Here is a 20802-nt window from a genome sequence, read left to right as displayed (position 1 = left end):
AAAAAAAAAAAAAGCAAAAAAACCAACCCAGGTGGTACATGCAAATGTCAGGCGATAGTGTTGCAACCAGGGAGTTCAATAGCAGGTGAAGGGATTTCATACTTCCACCCTGATAATGTAAATGTGTTTAAAGGGCAAAATGTGAAGTCTAGTTAGATGAGCTTACAGAAAATTAGAGCCTACTGCTAAATTATAAAAAAGAATCTATGTCATTAAAAATGACCATCAGGCCCAGCCGGCATGGCTCAGTGGTTGAGCGTGGACCTATGAACCAGGAGGTCACGGTTTGATCCCCAGTTGGAGCACATGCCTGGGTTGCGGGCTCCATTCCCGGCTCCATTCCCTGTGTGGGGTATGCAGGAGGTGGCCGATCAATGATTCTCTCTCATCATTGATGTTTCTAGCTCTCTCCCCCTCTCCCTTCCTCTCTGAAATCAATAAAAAATATTTTTTAAATCACCATCAGCATGCATGTGTGTGTGTGTGTGCGCGCGCGCCCACGTGCGCGCGTAAAAGTATAAAAATCCAGGGAAGTCTTAACCTCAGACAGTTAAGTGGACTAGATATCCTCCCTATTCGCTCCCGCCCCCACAACTTCTAGCAGTTAGATGATGTAAGGAATGCAGAAAAGAAGCAATTGATACAACTTGAAAATAATCAACCAGAATAACTTAATTTAGCTTAAAACCTTTATGGACTTAAATTTTCACTTCAAAACTTGAGTATTTCTACTATATTCACTGGGTCTCCTACAGCTCCCAATCCAGTATCTTGAATATGCAACTGACCTAAATTGATAATGATGTCGTTGGCATCTCACTTTGTGGGAGCTTTTTTGCAAAAAGTGTGACAGTTAAGTATAATTTAAAACAAGCCAGAAAACTTTGTAAGTTTCCAATAAGAATATAGACAATGAATTTTTCTAAACTTGGGGGAAATGGAGTTTTAAAGTAACAAATAAAAAAATATTGTAAATAATTTTCATTTCAAATCTAAAATCACTGTTAAACAAAAAGCACTGAGTTTAATGACTAGTGTATCCAAGTTGGTTTGCCTATAAAAGTATCATATACGGTATACTGAAAGAACATGACATGGTGAAAGGGAGAAAAAGTACTACCTTTTTGAAATCTAAGAGGTTTTCCATTGCCTCCCCCATCCTTAATCACTACTGTCTCCTCCCCGAATCGGTGTCAAAGAGAAAGACCTCTTCTCTACTTAGTTCAGTCAGCAAAAATTTGCTCAGAACCTCCCTTAGAGTGTACTGTCAAATTGTGACCACACTTCAAATCAGGTCATATTTTCAGATACCAAACTAGCTCTGGAACTTAATTGTAATTTTTTTATTTAAGGTCCAGTAATGATTAAAAAATCAGTATGTTGAACAATTTCTGGTTCCAGGAAGGTAACATTATCTGTTTAAAGTCCATTAAATTCTGTTCTCATCCTTGTTCTAGTTTATTCAGGTCTTCCAGTTATGAAGTAGAATGGGAAAGAAAGTCAGCTGGGTAGTTGATGAATGGAATACTGCTACCAACTCTCTCTCTCTCTCTCTTCCCTCCCTCCCTCTCCCTTCTCCCCACCTCTCCCAAAGCTATTAGAACTAGGCAACAGGTAGTTCAATTGGGAGATAAGCCTGCCTTGTAAAATTGTACCTAAGGAAAGAGAGTTGGAAAAGGGCTAAAAAATATTTCTAGTTTCCTAAGAACAGGAAATAATATTATTCCATAATGTAGAAAAAAAAGCCATCACCTTTCTGAAGGCAATTTTTTCCATATCTGCACAACAGGCCTCATGCAAGAAGTTAAGAAGATGCCCACGGAGCACACCCATCCAGCAGTTAGCCCATACCTGTAGCTTTACACCTCCCTCTCTGGACTATGTCTTCACTCTAAAAAACCAAGGAAAGAAAAATAAGTGGGCCATGCCTACACGTCTCATAATTCCAGATATGTAATGTATCTTCTTTCCAAAGAAAAGCCCTTTTGGAGCATCATCCCATGCGCGAAAAAGTCGAGGGTTTGATTCCAGGTCAGGGCATGTGCCCAGGTTGCGGGTTTGATTCCCAGTTGGGGCACATGTGGGATACACCGATGAATGTTTCACTTTTATATCTCATATCAATATTTCTCTCTCCCTTTCTCTCTCCCTTTCTCCTTTTCCCTCCCTCTTCCTCTCTCTCTCAAGTCAATTTTTAAAAAGCATGTCCTCTGCCCTAACCAGTTTGGCTCAGTGGATAGAGCGTTGGCCTTCGGACTCAAGGGTCCCAGGTTCGATTCAGTCAAGGACATGTACACCTTGGGTGCGGGCACATCCCCGGTGGGGGGGTGTGCAGGAGGCAGCTGATTTGATGTTTCTCTCTCATTGATGTTTCTAACTCTCTCTCCCTCTCTTTTCCTCTCTGTAAAAAATCAATAAAATATATTTTTTTAAAAATAAAATAAAGCCCTGACCGGTTTGGCTCAGTGGATAGAGCGTCAGCCTGCGGACTCAAGGGTCCCAGGTTCGATTCCGGTCAAGGGCATGTACCTTGGTTGTAGGCACATCCCCCGTAGGAGGTGTGCAGAAGGCAGCTGATCGAAGTTTCTCTCTCATCGATGTTTCTACCTCTCTATCCCTCTCCCTTCCTCTCTGTAAAAAACCAATAAAATATGTATTTTAAAAAAATAAAAATAAAAAATAAAGAAAAAATAAAACAAAAAAGCATGTCCTCGGGTGAGGATTAAAATAAAATAAAAAAGGAGTACCTCCCTCTCCCATTTTAAAAAAATATATTTTTATTGATTTCAGAGAAGAGGGAGAGGGTGAGAGAGATAGAAACATCAATGATGAGAGAGAATCATTGATAGGCTGCCTCCTGCACGTCCCCTACTGGGGATCAAGCCTGCATCCTGGGCACGTTCCCTGACCAGGAATGAAACTGTGACCTCCTGGTTCATAGGTCAATGCTCAACCGCTGAACCACGCTGGCTAGGCCCTCTCCCATTTTTAAAGTACACAATACCTTAAAGATTAATTGCATTTAACATCTTAAAAGACAGGGAAATAAAGTACCAAAAGGCTTAAAAGAGCCTTGCCCCAAAATGTCAAATTGTAAAACAATGATTAGGATTCATGAGGTTGAATTTCAATATATCTAAGTCACCAAAACAATCATTTTTAACATCTGCTTTTGGATGGGAAAACTACAATAAAGCTAAAGGCTGCACAGTTCTTTTCACAATTAAGGATCGTGCTATTAACGTAGTGAGGCCATGTTATTGGCCTTCCTGAATAAGTGCCAGGCATAAAATTCTTCAAAGGCAATCAAGGCCCTGCCTGTGTAAATGCTTCTCACTAGCCCTGAAAATGCAGGGTGGTGGTGAACCACTGAAACCAAAAAAGTCAGAAGATAAGGAAGTTAATTGAAGGTAAAAGCAAACAGAGAAACCACAAAACCAATTTGTTTTATTTTTAAACATTATCAAACAATCTTGCAAGTAAAGATCGATTCTGTAAAGCTGCCCAAATCCTTACAAACATCATCAACAATTCCTCCAGCTACATACACAGAGAACTGCTCAAAGTCAATAAGGACGAAGTCTACATTGGAAAGTGTAAGAACCCTGAAATGTCAAAGCCAGAACCAGAACTGAGAGACACCACACTCTACCTACCCTCTCTGAAGACAAAGATGTTCCTTGACAAGCATAAAATCAGCGCTGAGGTGGTTTTTTGAACAGCAGAATCCAATAGATTACTACAAATCAAGGAATTAAAGATGCCATAGATGATGATAAATGTGTGCATCCTCAAATTAATAAAATATGGTACTTAAAATTTGTAAATCTTATCTGAAAGTAGGGAGAAATGTCTAGACATTTACAAAGTGATAATAATTATGAGTTTAACATTTTTTGAACATTTATTATATGCCATGCAGTATCTTGGTGCTTTATATTTAATCCTCATACCTATCCTAACCTTATTGACAGATGAGAAAAGATTTAAAGAAATTAAGTAACTGTCAAGATCACCTGAATCCAGGCAATGAAGAGGTTTGGAATATAAAGCCAGGTACGTTAGCCATGGCCAAGTAATTCACTTGGTTGGAGCCATCATCCCATACACCAGGGGATCTGGTTTGATCCCCTGTCAGTAACTGATCGTCTCTCTCTCAAATCAATAAACATACCTTCGGGTGAAGATTTTAAAAAAACAAAAATGTGTTCAAAGCCAGATACTTAAAACCTTGGGTGAAAGGAGAACTCTGCTTAAAAACTGTGTACAATGAAGATCACATACACAAACCAACAAAAAGACTGTTTAAATGCTGAAGGCCATAAAGTTGAGTCTGACCTTTCTTCTAAGACAAATTTTCTAAGTAGATAAATGTAGAAAGTTTCAGTCACATGAGAGATACAATTAAGGTTAGTGAAAACTTCATGCTGTTAGTAGATAAGTGACTCTGAGCAAGTTAATTAACATCTCTAAGTTTCAGTTTCCTCACCTATAAAAGAAGACTTTACATATCTCAAAAGGAACCAAAGGGATGACCAGAATTCAAGCCATTGTACAAATTTCTAACTGGAAGAGGAGAGAATGATAGAAATGACTTGGGAAAATTGTGCTCTTTTTTTAAAATGTCTGTCAGTTACCTGTTAAGACTGCCTGCAATGCCCTTCTTTCTTTTTCGCCTATTATGTGGCTGGTTCAATAGGAAGGAAGGCTGGGCTTACTGCTTTGGAAAACTGCATGTCCTCCTGCTCCCATACTCTAGAAATCCAAGTAACCAGATAATAGGATCAACTGCAAAGCTTTCCATACTTAGCATGCTAGCCAGGTTCATCTCTATGCAAAACTCCACCAAGGAATGGTGCTAAAATCCAGTAGAATTTGACTGGGGTAGCCAATCTACTTATCTTCCTTGGGAACCTGTAGCAGGGAAATAACAGTTGCCTTCAGATTCTAATCCCACATCCTGGACACACACATCACAACTAATGGGGTAGAATCTACCTCAAAAGACTAGTGCATTAAATGAAATAAAATGTGGAAAACCACTAAACTATTTAACTGCTTTGCTAATCTGAAAATGGGGATGACTAGGTGGATTAAACAGGTACACTGAAGCAGGAAGTAAATTCCTTTCTAGTTCTGTTATTCCCAGAGAATCTCCTTCCACTCTAATAAATTACTCTATGTTGAACAATCTGGGTCCTGTACTGGACCAGGCTTACCAGGTGTACCGGTTAATAATGTGGATTTTTTTCAAGTTACACATATGTTGACATATATGCGATTTGATATGTATGCTATTTTGTTGTATTGACAGCAAGCTTCAAAACTTCATATGTCAAATTTTCTGAAGGTGTTAACATCATAGATATTTTTATGCTTGAAAATGTCTAATGTTGTGCCCAAAAAAGAGCATTTGCGCGAAGTTTTAATTCATTGCTTTATTTTAAAGAAAAGTGCTGCTGAAAGTTATTGTATACTTCGGGAAGCTTATGGTGAACATGCTTAACCTCAAGATACTTGTGAACGCTGGTTTAAACACTTTAAAAGTGATGATTTCGACGTGAAAGACAAAGAATGTCCAGGTCAACTGAAAAAGTTTGAAGACCAACAATTACAAGCATTAGTGGATGAAGATGTGTGTCAAACTCAAAAACAACTTGCAGAAAGATTAAACGTTGCTCAGCAAACAATTTCTGATCGTTTACAAGCAATGGGAAAGATTTTAAAGAAAGGAAAATGGGTGCCACATCAACTGAACAAAAGACAAATGGAAAACCAAAAAGTCATCAGTAAAATGTTGCTTCAACGGCACGAAAGAAAGTCTTTTTTCCATCAAATTGTGACTGGCGATGAAAACTGGATTTATTTGAGAATCCCAAACGCACAAAATCATGGGTTGATCCAGGTCAACCATCAATACTGACTACAAGGCCAAATTGCTTCGGAAAGAAGACAATGCTCTATGTTTGGTGGGATCAGGAAGGTGTGGTATATTATGAGCTTCTCAAACCGGGTGAAACCATTAATACTGATCGCTACGGACAACAAATAATCAATTTGAACCACGCTTTGATCGTGAAGCGACCAGAATGTGCCAGAAGACACGGCAAAGTAATTTTGCTTCATGACGATGCACCATCACACACTTCAAAACCAGTTAAGAGCCCTAACCGGTTTGGCTTAGTGGAAAGAGCGTCAGCCTGCAGACTGAAAGGTCCCAGGTTCAATTCCGGTCAAGGGCATGTACCTTGGTTGCAGGCACATCCCCAGTAGGAGGTGTGCAGGAGGCAGCTGATTGATGTTTCTCTCTCATCGATGTTTCTAACTCTCTATACCTCTCTCTTCCTCTCTGTAAAAAATCAATAAAATATATTTTAAAAAAAAACAAAAAAACAGTTGGAGACACGTTAAAAGATCTTGCCTGGGAAGTATGAATTTACCTGCCGTATTCACTAGACCTTGCTCCTTCAGATGACCACTTGTTCCAATCGATGGCACACGCACTTTCTGAGCAGCACTTCAAAATGTAAAACGTACGAAGAAGTGTAAAATTGGGTCTCTGAATGGTTTGCCTCAAAACAAGAAAAGTTCTATTGGGACAGTATCAACAAATTACCTGAAAGATGGGGGAAATGTGTAGCTAGCGATGGACATTACTTTGAATAAAGCACTTTTGAGCCCTAGCCAGCTTGGCTCAATGGATAGAGTGTGAGCCTGCGGACTGAAGGGTCCCTGGTTTGATTCCGGCCAAGGGCACATGCCTGGGTTGAAGGCTTGATCCCCAGTAGGGGGTGTGCAGGAGGCAGCCGATCAATGATTCTCTCTCATCATTGATGTTTCTCTCTCTCTCTCCTTCTCCCTTACTCTCTGAAATCAATAAAGAAATATATTTTTTTTAAAAAGCACTTTTGATGTTTCTCTTGAAATTATCATGGTTTCTTTGATTACAAAATCTGCATTATTAACCAGTACACTTGGTAGTTCTGACTTCTCTTGGTCAACAGGGATAGAACTTAACAATTGGGGTGTACAAAAATCCTTTTTTCCCTTGTGACACTGCTCTGTGACTACTATTTCCATGATTCAGGCTTAAGTTTAGGGCTTCTGACTTTACTGACTGAGTCATCTATGTGTGTCCTCTCCCTGACCCTAGTAGAAGAGTTTATAAACAGATCCCAATCTCATCTCCTCCACTGGCCAGTATGCTCATCCTTTCTTTAGTGGCAACATTTTTTTCCAGCTTTTAAAAAAAGCTGTGGAAAAACACATACATAAAATTTACCATCTTAAGCATTTTTAATACAGTTCAGTATGTCAACATTGTTGTGCAATGTTGCAACAATTTTAAGACCTCTCCTTTTTCATCAAGATTCTTAATCTGAGAACTTCAGATCTCTTCAAAGTCCATAGATGAGCTGTGAAGAAAGGGGAATAGTAGGTCTATAAACCCTATGACTTTTTTTTTTTTTTTTTTTTTTGCAGAACTGTGTTAAGATGGACATGGGAGAGTTCCTGGAGAACCCAAAATTTTCATCAGATTCTCTAATCACCTGAACTTTGATTCTCTCTGCTGCAAAGAAACAAAACAAACAGTATGTTAGACAAAGGCCAGATCCGATGTCATTTGTGTGATCTTGAGTGAGTCACTTTTCCTGGGCTTCAGTTTCCTCATCTATAAAACTAGAAGATGGGACTAATCATCTAAAAGCACAATCCTATTTTCTCCAAACGATTTTAAACCATTATTTAAGGTCTAGTTCAATTCCCACCATATATGAGATACCTAGGACAAACTATGTATAAATCTCATTTCTAAATTTGTATTAATGAAATATATTTCATATGCTATCATTTTGTGAACAAATAAGTCCCTCCTCTTTTCTACTTATATCCCCAAGACACCTGGAATGAAGATAACACATTATCAGACCTTCAATAGTTGAACTGGAATTCCCTAGTTTATCTACTCTAATTTATAAATTTTGCATTAACATTTACATTAGTATATCTGCACATAAATATGTGTACTTTTTCATAAAAAAAAAAAAAAAGAACCCCCCCCTTTCCACTTTGGTTATTTCGGTGAAAGCAACACTATGAGCAGTCTCCCCCTGTCGTTTAATAGAAGTAGATTTATTAAGTACTTATTTCCCTTTAATTTTTCTACTTCCTCAATTTAAAAAAAATTAACTAGATAGGTTAGCATTTAGGTAAAAAAGCCTACGAGGCTCTTTTCTATGTATATATTAAGATTCATGCACACTCAAATACACATAATTATTATCAAATTAAGTATATTCTATATACTATTGTGTAACCTACTTTTTTCACTTACAATTATAAACATTTTCTTGTGAGCAGCCCATATTTAAGAATCAGTCAGAATTGGCATGATTTTGCCAATAACATCCTTCCTATGTGTCACAACCAACCAATAAATATAACTACACCTATTTTACAAAGCCAACATAATTATCTAGTCCTCTGAAACTGCTAAAAAAAAAGGGGGGGGGCAGTAAAGTTGAATGGGTGTGGGTGAGTTGGCTCTTTGTTCTCCTTCCTTTCCCTATCTGCCATCCCATCTTTTGTATAGTTATGTGATCTTTCCATATGACTATATAGGCACCTAAACACGGCATCTCACCTAATCCTATTTTGGAGGTGTTCAGGTTAAGCAGAGAAGGAATGTAAAATACATAGTTTTTAAGCCTCTTTTCCTACTTCCTTCTAAAATGCCTATACTCTCAAAATAATTCTCAAATCCCCATAAAGTATTCATTCTCTCCTACTATAGCTCTCTATAGGGGGTCGGGGGTGGGGTGTAGGAATCTCATTCTGTTTTAGCTCCTCCTGTTTCCTTGGCAGCACTATCAGAACTGGGCAACATATTGCTGGATGTAGCAGCAGTAATTTACACATAGTAGCTAAGCTAATATGTGGCTTTCTCTGGGGAGAAATGCTTACTTTTTCATGTATCTTTCTAGTTTGAACCCAGTGTTCCGGCAATATCAAAATTAAATATTTGACTAGTGGCTTCTACCTTCAAGACGTGGAACCATGCACAGAAATCACAGGCAGCGAAGACTCCCCATTATGTGGTAAAGTGGGGACTCTAAAGACCTACCTACGTACAGGGACTGAAACAAAGCACCTAATCCAAACTTGAAGGGCTCAGTCATTACACTGTATCACTTGCTTAAATCTGGCCACGTTATAAGACCACCATTTCCGCCTTAGTTTCACTGCCCTGCCATAAGGCCAAATCAATCTCATCTAGTGAGTCACTACTGCTCCTCTCCAACTGCATTTTGATTTCAGCCCACTTGTGCAGCTCATCAGGGCTGCACCATATGTTAGTACCATGTAGGCAGAATGTGACTAAATTTTTTTCTAAAACATTGTCAAGAGTTACTTCTAAAATTACTTTATAATTTTGATGTCTCAGAAGAGTCATTTCTGTAATACATAACCTCTGGAAATGACTTTATAATTATTTTTCTGAGTGCCCAAAGGAGATTCTTTAGCATTTTCACTCCCATTTTCAGATGAGGGAATTAAAATGAAGAGAACAAATTAAGTGACCCAGGTTCCATAACCAGCCAGTGAGAGTTGTACTTTCTGGAATCATGGCACTCTGGTAAAATAAGTCCATTTGTAAAATGCTTTTTTAGAGGGGAAGCTCAAAATAGTATGTTGCTTTTATTTTCTGAAGTGATTACTGAACTTTAAGTATAACTACTTGGAATTTAAAGGCTAATTATGATGACTAAATGGCCTCATATCTATCTGATAGTTTTAAGAATAAAAGGACGGAATGAGCCAGGTAACACAAATATTTTTCTAATTGGTAAAGATCATAAATGGGTGAAACTAACATTTTGAGAATAAGAAAGAGAGAGAAAGAGAGAGAGAGATGACTTGCAGATTCAGCTATCATCACTAATTCCTTTAAAATAAAAACAATTTTTTTTTTTTTTTTTTAATTTTAAAAAGAGGGCGGTCCAACTGGAGTGGCTCAGTAGGTTCAATCCTCGGTCGGGGCATCTATAAAGGGCAGCCATTCAATGTTTCTCTCTCACATCAATATTTGTTTTTCCTCTCTCTAAACATGTCCTCCAGTGAGGATTCAAAAAAAAAAAAAAAAGGAGGGGCTGTAGGCAACTTACTTCTTCTGTGGTGATAACGATTGCTAGGCTTGATAATAAAACTTATCTCGCCCTAGCCGGTTGCTCAGTGGTTAGAGCACTGGCCCTCAAACAGAAGGGTGGAGGGTTCTATTGCGGTTAAGGGCACATACCTCGGTTGCAGGCTTGATCCATGGCCCAGGACAGGGGCGCGTGGAGGAGGTAGCCGATCAATGTGTCTCTCTCACATTGATGTTTCTCTCTCTGTCTCTCCCTCTCCCTTCCACTCTCTATCTAAAAACATGGAAAAAAATATCCATTAACAAAAAAAAATTTTTTTAATAATAATAAAACTTATCTCAAGGTTTCTTAAATCTTCCATTTCAGATCATATGTTCATTCTAGTAACTCTTTGGGATGCTAGTTTGACTGCCATTGCATTGAGACCTTTTTGACTGCTAATAATATTCTTCAGGATAATATCCCTTGCTAAACATTTTTAAAAGATCTTAAGTATCTTATCAATACTGAAAACTGCACATGCCCTTTGAATCCAGTAATTCCAGTTCTAGAAATATAACCCTTAAATAGGTGATGTACATAGAGTATGCGAAGGGTCGTTTGTAAGAATACTATTTATAATAGCAAAAACTGGGAACATACATATATGCTCATCATATGGGTGCTGGTTAAAAAATATATAGTATAGCAATACAACAGAATACTGCAGCTATTAAAGAGAATAAAGAAGACAGTTCCAACCTCTATTAAGGATTGATCAGAAGGATATATTTATATAATAAGAAAGGAATTATACATGGTTTGTACATAAACAGAACAACTCTGGAAGGATAAAGAAAAAACTGCTAACCAAGTTGCAAATGTGGAATACTGGCTGAATTATTTACAAATTGATGTTCCCTATTCTACAGTAAATTTTTATTGTTAATCCTCATCTGAAGATATTTTCCCATTGATTTTTAGAGAGTGGAAGGGAGGGGCAGAGCCAGAGAAAGAGAAACATAGATGTGAGAGAGACACATCAATTGGTTCCTTCCCACACAAGCCCCAACCAGGGCTGGGGATCAAACCTGCAACCGAGGTCTGTGCTTTTGACTAGAATCTTGAGACCCTTTAGTCCGAGGGCTGATGCTCATCCACTGAGACAAATCAGCTAGGACCATTCTACAGAAAAATTTTAAACGGAAACTCTTAAAACTATGAGGTACAACGTAAAGAAAAAGCCTAACGCATGCTGTTCCAAAACAAGTACTTTTGTTTGTTTCCTGCTTTGCCTGGAACTTTTGTGTGGAAACAGCCGTTGTCCAGGTGAACCAGCAGTGTACCACAAGTGAGCTGGGTAGTTATACTACACCGTTTGATTACCCCAGCAACTCAACTGATATTAAGGCTGGCCTATTTACAAAGTTTGGAGCCATTTTCAATCACTCAGCTGCATATCTATGTGTACATTTTCTTCAATCAACCTTTTCTACCAGGGAAAGTGCACCATTAGCTGAATTCCAGTAAAGGGACAGGGTGAGATAATATGTCAAAACAAATTCTATAAATACAGCTTCTGGCCTAGTATCTCACAAAGGAATCAAAACAGCTTCAAGCTTAACAGAAAAATTCTAGTTCTGCAATATCTTACTTGAAGGCTCTAGAGAACAGAAGAGGCCAGGGATCTGGAATCCTGTTTCTCACACTGTATCTTGTCTCCCTCTCCCTAATCTGAGGGAGGTTAAGATCAAATTGTAGATATCATTCCAGGTCAGCATCTCCTCACCTCTTCCCTTATCTTAGCCCCCACACTACCCAACTCATCAATATCCTTCACTGAGCTCACTCCACCTGTTAGGCAGATATGCCCAATACATACAACATATAACAGCCCTTCCACAGTACCTAGCATCTAACTTCTATCACCTCTAAAAACCATTGACCAAGGAGCCAAGAACCCTGCCTGTACCATCTGCCCCAACCTCACCCCAAACACATGGGCACTCAAGCAGGATGCTTCCATATGGCCCTGTCTCAGGTGGTTTATCCTGTTTTGTTGACAATCAGGAAACTTTATTCAATCTTTTCTGTTCTTAATATCATAATCCTACAAAACTAGAAAAGACTTCTTTCTATGGAAATGATTCCTGGGACTGTTAGGTTATATGCCAAAAAGTACAAAAATTACACTTTTGCTTCAGCCAGTCAGAGATTATGTTCAGGCTAGCTCTAGGGCAAATTCTATACTATCACTTTTTTTTAAAGTTACTTCAATTATCGTGCTTTCATTACTCTCAAATTGTGCTTCTAAAAGCACTTCTGACCTTTAAATACCCATTTATATGATGTCACAGCCTTGAAATCACTGCTTTTAAAAAAAAATAATTGTGCCACAAAATTAAACTTGTGAGTATTTTGATTTCATTTTTATGAAAACAAGCTCTTAGCCCTAGCCACTTTGGCTCAGTGGGTAGAGCATCGGCCTGCGAACCAAAGGATTCTGGGTTTGATTCCGGTCAAGGCCACGTACCTCAGTTGCAGGCTCCTCCCCAGTCCAGGCCCTGGTCGGGGCTTGTGCAGGAGGCAACCAATCGATGTGTTTCTTTCATATTGATATTTCTCTCTGTCTTTCCCTCTCTCTTCCACTCGCTCTAAAAATCAATGGAAAAATATCCTCAGGTGAGTATTAAAAAAAACCAAACTCTTTATAAAATGGGAGCTCTAGCAATCAAAAACACATGTAGAGAACATCCACTATAAACCCAGAACTAGGCAGTACAAAAAAAGGCCCAATCCCTGTCTTTAATGAGTTTATAAGTCTTATTCAGAAGATATAACTTACACCACAAACAAAAAACATTGCACAGCGTGTATCTGCCATCAATTTGAGAGAGAGACTAAAAAACATCTCAGGAGAACTGGTTCTTATTCCCTATCTAAATCAAACATTTGTGCTATTCAATCATACTAAGATAGAACATCATTTTTGCTACCCTCCAATGAAATTACCCAGCCTATCATAATTCTGCCATCATCATTTCTTTGAACAGACCTCCCTGTTATCCTGTAATGTGCACACAGATCTAGTTAATGGGTTAGGCAAAACTTGCCAGTGTTCCTTTCTCATGGTTCTGCTATGAGGGCTTCTCTTGAGAATGTGCAGTGCAGGGAACAAGAGTTAAGGAAGCTAAAATTCTGCTTTAATATCTTTGGTAAATAGTCTGGCACTAGCAGAGATAAACTGGTAATTTCAGGAATGCTCATGGACTTCTTATTTGCCATGCAGCTCTTTATCATCAATAAATGAATTTGTTGACAGTGACCTGCAAAACCAAAGTCATACAGTCATTTTCATAAGGAAATTCTAAAACGAAACTGGGTTAGACTGACTCATGATTCAATAATCCCAATATTCCAAATGTTATGATAAATATATACTGTCAAACTACAATATATCCTACCACTCAGATTCTAGTCACACTGCTTTCTAATCCCAGTTTTGCCACTTACTAGCCAGGTAACTTTGGGTAAATTGTTTCACTTCTTTATACTTGTTTCCTCATCTGTAAAGTGGTTATAGTTATAGTATCTACCTTACAGGGTATTTATTAGAATTAAAAGATTTACATAGCATTTAGTCAGTACCTGGCACATGAATGTTCAATAAATGTTTCCTATCATTATAATTCCAGGTTCTAAGGTTGGTGCCTATGGTGAGACAGGATGAGTCCCAAAAAGTTTTCTTCTTTGACAAGATGATTAATAAAGATATTATGCCCTTCTTGGCAACTCTTAGTACCTATATGGCATGGCTCAGTGGTTGAGCATCGACCTATGAACCAGGAGGTCACGGTTTGATTCCCAGTCAGGGCACATACCCAGGTTGCGGGCTCAATCCCCAGTGTGGTGCGTGCAGAAGGCAGCCAATCAATGATTCTCTCTCATCATTGATGCTTCTCTCTCTCTCTCTCCCTCTCCCTTCCTCTCTGAAATCAATAAAAATATATATTATTTTTTTTAAAAGAATTAAAGGAAATGTGGAATAGAGATGTGCTAGCTACAGTGTCCTTTAGTGAGGTTGAGCTATAATATCAAAGAGTTGTCACTGAGTTTAATCTCCAATGACATCCCCTACAAAGAGTATATAGGGATTCATGGTAAAAATGGGAAAACATTAGTAGGATGGTAAAATGAGATGGGTACTAAGAGTTGCCAAGAAGGGGAAAATGAAGCCTATTTAATACCACACTCAACAGAAAGTCATTTAATACACAGGACCCAGGAGAGACTCAGCACCAGGTCCTAGGCTCTAAACAAACACATACACCCAAAGCCAAAACAGACAAGTGGCAAAATGTGATTCAGAGTCAGAATACATCAGCAAATAGTAGCATGGAACTCTGCAACCATACCACACAGCCACAGGAAGGAGCTGCCTCAGTGAATGTGTTTCTCTAACATTTAAAGTCCTTTTCTCTCCTTACCCACCACAGTTACAAATATGTGCAGAGAACTGTCTCATCCCTACTCAGCTGACAAATTCTATTCCCAAGTCTGTATGCTTATGACTCATGGGGACTGGGGGAGGGGATAAAGTATAAAACAAACAAACTTGAATTTAGACTTAAGTTGACTAAGAGTGAGGAATTCATTTCTATCTAATCAGAATATCTCATAACAAATCAAGAAAGCAGCCTTTAAAAATATAGTAACAAATTCAAAACCGTTTGGAAATAGCCTGAAATCTGTCTACATGTCACGTCCCCTACTATTCCTTAAATAGACATGACACCAAAACACATTGCAAGCCCTCTGTGTAAGGCCCAACGTTACAAAGCACTCTGCATCAGTACAAACATAGCACAGGCCAAAGCAACAGGGTGTTTCCCACAGTTTCTTTCCCAGCAAATGGCCAAGTTAAGAGGCGTTAGCTCCTACTACACAAAATCATTTCTTAAGGGTGCAGAGGTGTCTCAGCCTTTTCTGCTCAAATCTACATCAGGAAATTTGTATGCCAGGAAAGGAATTCATTTCCATCCCCGAGGAACTGATCTTTGTGATCAGTAGAAAAGAAGGAAAAAAATACCACACACACTACTATTTTAATGAGATAAGTTTCTGAGAACCCAAAGACCATTTTGACACTGTATTTTACCAATTTGGCATCCTCTCTCTAAAACATATTTTATTAAATAATACAAATCTTGCCTCCTCACCCCATCCCAGAACATTCTCTATAATTTATAATTGACAAAACAAAGACAAACCAGTCACCTCTTTAACTTGAAAATCTGAATCCTCCACAGAAATGTACACAGACAGACAGATGGACGCATGCAAGAACACAGACTTCGAGCCCTGGCTGAGTCCAGAGCAGGCCTGAGCCAGTATGGGAGCACAGGGCAGCCACACAGGCCTAGCTAGTGGGCTGCGCCTGCTGTTGCTGTACAAATATAGAAACCTGAAAAGTGGAACAGGAGCTTTAGCAGAACAGATTCTGCTCCGTGCTCAGAGAGGGAGGAGCAGAAGACCAGAACAGCTTTACCCATACATGGTTGCTGAAAGGGGGCCATTAGTGAAAGCCCAATTATCTCACACACATGCACTCTGTTCACATGCTCCAGACAAAAAACAGAACCATGCCGGCTGGTACTTGAAGGAAGGTTTGAGAGATTGTATTTCAATTAAGGAACTTCCCAATAATTTCAGTGACTTACACGAAGAATCCCTCCGCCCAGGGAAGCAGAAAAGACATTGTGAAAACTTTACTGGGTCAGATTCTTACCTGATCAGCAGTATACGTGAGACTTAATTTATCATTTAAAATCTGAAATTTAACACAAAGAAAAGTTATTTCCCATATTTGTGAATGAGCTTTATCTTTACTGATCTGTTTGCTGTTTTCAGAAAGAAGGTCTCACTCCAATTTTCAGACTATATTTTGGGGTCTATTTTTTCTGGTAAGAAAAAGCTAAAATAATTTCTGATGTAATATTAAAAATGTATTTCCCAGGATGCTGGCTTATAAAATCAGAACCCAAATATGTACTTATATTCCCAAAATTACTTTGCTTAGAACAATTCATTCAGATTTATCTCAATGTGAAATATATGAAAAGCCTAATTTTTGAGCAGAGTGAATGCTCCGAAGATAAAACACATGGTTTTGCCCTGGTCGGTGTGGCTCAGTTGGTTGAGTGTCATCCCATTGGGTGTTCGATTCCCAGATTACAGAGTACATGTCCAGAGTGTGAGCTCTATCCCCAGGGCGGGTACAGGAGAGAGCCAACTGATGTTTCTCTTTCTCTCCTGCTCTCTTCCTTCCTCTCTCTAAAAATCAATTTTTAAAAAACTGTTTTTAATGCACGGCTGAGCCCTAGCTGATTTGTCTCAGTGGCTAGTGTCGGCCTGTGGACTGAAGGGTCCCGGGTTTGATTCCAGCCAAGGGCACATGCCCAGATTGCAGGCTTGATCCCCAGTAGGGGCATGCAGAAGGCAGCCAATCAATGATTCTCTCTCATCATTGATGTTTCTATTTCTCTCCCTCTCCCTTCCTCTCTCTGAAATCAAATATTAAAAAAAAAGAAATGCACAGCTGAATGGATCAAATGATTCTGTGCTTTAGCTCTTAATGAATCAACCAAGTACGTCACACTGTCTATATATTTATTTATTCAGTATTATATGGGCTATAGAACAAATATAAGCCCTACTATCACTTAACCCCAATATTTATAACCTAGTTCTTGGATAAGATTAACACGAGATAATAAACGCTGATAGTATATGACTATAACTAAAACATGGAATACAAACTATAAATGCTATGCAAACAGAAAGACTGAGGACAGACAGGCCTGACTCTCCATGGGTTCCATCTATCAGCACTCTCACAAAGGGAACCTACAGTTATCTTAAACTAGAGGCCTGGTGTACAAAATTTGTGAATGGGTAGGGTCCCTAGGCCTGGCCAGCAATCAGGGCCAACTGGGGCCTTCTGGCTGCCGGCCGGGGCCTTCCTTCATCCCGCGCTGTCCCCTGGTGGTCAGCACATGTCATAGTGAGCGATCGAACTCCCAGTCTCCTGGTTGAACTCCCAAGGGAACAATTTGCATATTAGGCTTTTATATATATAGAGAGAGAGAGCGACTAGAGGCCCGGTGCACAAAATTCGTGCACCAGGGGGGGGAGGGGTGTCCCTCAGCCCAGCCTGCACCCTCTCCAATCTGGGATCCCTCTCACAATCCAGAACTGCTTGCTCCCAACTGCTCACCTGCTTGCCTGACTGATTGCCCCTAACCACTCTGCTGCCAGCCTGGTCAACGCCTAACTGCTGCCCTACCAGCCCGATTGCCCCAAACTGCCCTCCCCTGCCGGCCTGGTCACTGTCCTCCCCTGCAGGCCTGGTTGCCCCAACTGCCCTCCCCTGCTGGCCCAGTCACCCCTAACTGGCCCTCCCTTGCCAGCCTGGTCGCTCCCAACTGCCCTCCCCTACAGTCCTGGTCCCCCCCAACTGCCCTCCCCTGCAGGCCTGGTCCCCCCGCAACTGTCCTCCCCTGCAGGCCTCATCACCCCCAACTGCCCTCCTCTGCAGGCCCGGTCACCCCTAACTGCCCTCCCCTGCTGGCCTGGTTGCCCCCAACTGCCCTCCCCTGCTGGCCTGGTCCCCCCCAACTGCCCTCCCCTGCAGGCCTGGTCCCCCCCCAACTGTGCTCCCCTGCAGGCCTGGTCCCACCCCGCAGGCCTCGTCACCCCTAACTGCCCTCCTCTGCCAGCCCGGTCACCCCTAACTGCCCTCTCCTGCAGACCTGATTGCCCCCAACTGTCCTCCCTTGCAGGCCTGGTCCCTCCCAACTGTGCTCCCCTGCTGGCCTGCCTGATCACCCACAACTGCCCTCCCCTGCCGGCCATCTTGTGGTGGCCATCTTGTGTCCACATGGGGGCAGCCATCTTGTGTGTTGGAGTGATGGTCAATTTGCATATTACCTCTTTATTATATAGGATTATTATATAGGATGTGAGTATATAGGATTTGGATTACATGATTTCTAAGGTCCCTCCATTCCTGAAATTTCTTTAGCACGTAATTTAAAAATATAAAGTAACTTAAACCTAAAATGTTTCACAATAGTATGAAATTAATACCACACTGTTCATAGAGGCAAAATTACAGGGTTTTTTTCCCCCCAACTGTAGAGAAAGTGCATTCTACAGAAAGATAAAAATAAACTCAGCATCCACTCTAACATCTCTAACTTTCAGGAAAATATTCTTCCATTTCAGAAATCTCTCCCTAGTACCACTATTTAGGGAAAAACAAGAGTACCTGCTAATGAGAAACAAAATGGAGAAACTAAAAAATGTTGATGCTGATGTACTTTGAGATCCTCAATTACAAAACACTGCTAAGTCATCCAGTCATGAAGCCAGCTCCAGAGAAAAGAGCACTGCCCAGCTCCTTTCCATTACTGAGGTGTCTGATGTATACGTGTACACAATCCCAAGTTTATGGGGCATAAATACACAAATATAGTAGGTAGCCCCCCAACAACACACTTTCCCTAAAACTTAAAGAAAATCCTTAAGATTTAACTGGTCCACCAAAATTACTTACTTTAATACATTATCAGCAAATTAAACATTTGAAATTTTGAAATTTTCTCTTTGCCCCTTATAGGTAATACAGCAGTAATGATGAACAAAAGATGCTCAATGATAGCATATGCCTAGATCTCCTAGTGCAAAGCAGAGCCCCATCCATACCATTTGATATACTGAAAAGAACATAGCAGGGTTCGTACAATAGTGGCACTTTCATGTCCCAGAAAACACAGGCATACAAGTGTTCAGCATTTTACTAAAAACCTTTTGCCTGGCCAGTGTGGCTCAATGGTTGAGCATCGAGCTATGAACCAGGAGGTCACAGTTCGATTCCTGGTCAGGGCACATGCCTGGGTTGCAGGCTCGGTCCGTGTAGGAGGCAGCCAAACAATGATTCTCTCTCATCATTGATGTTTCTATCTCTCTCTCCCTTTCCCTTCCTCTCTGAAAATAATAAAACTATGTAAAATAAAATAAAAACCTCTTAGCTGTGTATAGTGACTTATATACTTCAATTGTTCTGAGCAGCTCTGTTACACAACTTTGATTCTTCAAAGAGTAGCTTAATGTGAATTGATATGCTATTTTAGTGAGTTAAGATCACAGCTTTAATTACCTGTTATGAACTTTATTGAGGTTACTTAAGTGGCCAGGATGGTGTTGCTCAGTGGTTGAGAGTTGACTCCGTGCTAATAAGAGGTCAACAGTTTGATTCCCAGTCAGGGCACATGCCCAGGTTTGTGTGCTTAATCCCCAGTGGGGGGCTTGCAGGAGGCAGCCGATAGATGTTGAGGTTTCTCTCTCATCACTGTTTCTGACTCTCCCTTCCTCCCTCTGAAATCAATAAAAAACATATTTTTAAAAATAATAATGTATTCCAGTATTGGCAAGTGTGTTAAGCGGTTAGTATCTGCCCGAGCACGAAGGGGTTGAGGGTTTGATTCCCAGTCAAGGGCATGTACCTCAGTTGCAGGTTCAATCCCCAGCCGTGGTCGGGGCCCATGTGGGAGGCAACCAATATAGGTGTCTCTCTCGCATTGATGTTTCTCTGTCTGTCTATCTATCTATCTATCTGTCTATCTCTCCCCCCTTTCCTGCCTCCCTTCCACTCACTCTAAAAATCAACAGAAAAAATATCCTCCAATGGGGATTAAAAATAAAATTAAAAATGATGTATTCCAATTAAAACTAAATCTGAATTTTCTTGTTTTTCAAATATATATATTTTTAAATATATTTTTATTGATTTCAGAGAGGAAGGGAGAGGGAGAGATAGAAACATCAATGATGGGAGAGAATCATTGATCAGCTGCCTCCTGCATGCCCCACACTGGGGATCAAACCTACAACCTGGGCCTTTGCCCTAAGTTGGAATTGAACCATGACCTCCTGGTTCATAGGTCGATGCTCAACCACTGAGCCACGCCAGCTGGGCTAACCTGAATTGTTTTTAGATGACAAACATCACAATGCTTTTTTTCAAAAAAGTTTTGAAGCAATTTTACCACCACTATAAGCTCTCCTCAGGGGGCTTACATGAGAGAAGAATTCCTTAGATGTGCTTAGGATAACCCACTAGATAATCCCTCTCTTTCCAGGTGAATTTTTTTGTTAAAGTTAAAGCTTCCAGTTTCCTACTTCTAATCCTATCCTGTAGCAAAGAGAGTAACAGGAGACAGGTATACAGGGGGGAAAAAACTAGAGCATGGAAGATTAGAATGAAGAAGACTGATAATAGACAAAGAAGCTACCCATCCGGATAGCAAGAGGCGATATATAAAAATGGCCACTGCCTAATATCTCAATTTGTAAAAAAAAGTACATTAGATAACAAAAAACTAGCTTTCCTCTAGAGGACAGCGGTTGCCAACCAGTCGGACCACTGGTGGTCCATGAGGTCCGAAAGGTTGGCGACTGCTGCTCTAGGACAACAAAAGAAAAAAAAAGTGGCCCTAACCGATTTGGCTCAGTGGATAGAGCGTCGGCCTGCGGACTCATGGGTCCCGGTCCCAGGTTCGATTCCGGTCAAGGTCATGTACCTTGGTTGCAGGCACATATCCGGGGGGGGGGGGGG

At 40.2% G+C, this 20802-nt stretch overlaps 1 protein-coding gene across 11 annotated transcripts in view; it reads right to left on the bottom strand.

Moving 5' to 3' along the window:
- Positions 1-20802, bottom strand: part of CELF1 (CUGBP Elav-like family member 1) — an 81520-nt gene that overhangs the window by 39770 nt on the left and 20948 nt on the right. For 4 of the 11 annotated variants that reach the window (XM_080688617.1, XM_080688613.1, XM_080688611.1 and 1 more), the window contains exon 2: positions 1852-1891. The exons of the other annotated variants lie outside the window; for them this stretch is intronic. The gene's annotated coding sequence lies outside the window, so the exon portion shown is untranslated. The remainder of the gene's footprint in view (positions 1-1851; positions 1892-20802) is intronic. 11 annotated transcript variants of the gene reach the window in all.

The sequence above is a fragment of the Plecotus auritus genome, assembly GCF_963455305.1.
Source record: "Plecotus auritus genome assembly, chromosome: 9".
In the NCBI taxonomy this organism is placed as follows: domain Eukaryota; kingdom Metazoa; phylum Chordata; class Mammalia; order Chiroptera; family Vespertilionidae; genus Plecotus; species Plecotus auritus.
This window is presented reverse-complemented; position numbering and strand designations above follow the sequence as displayed.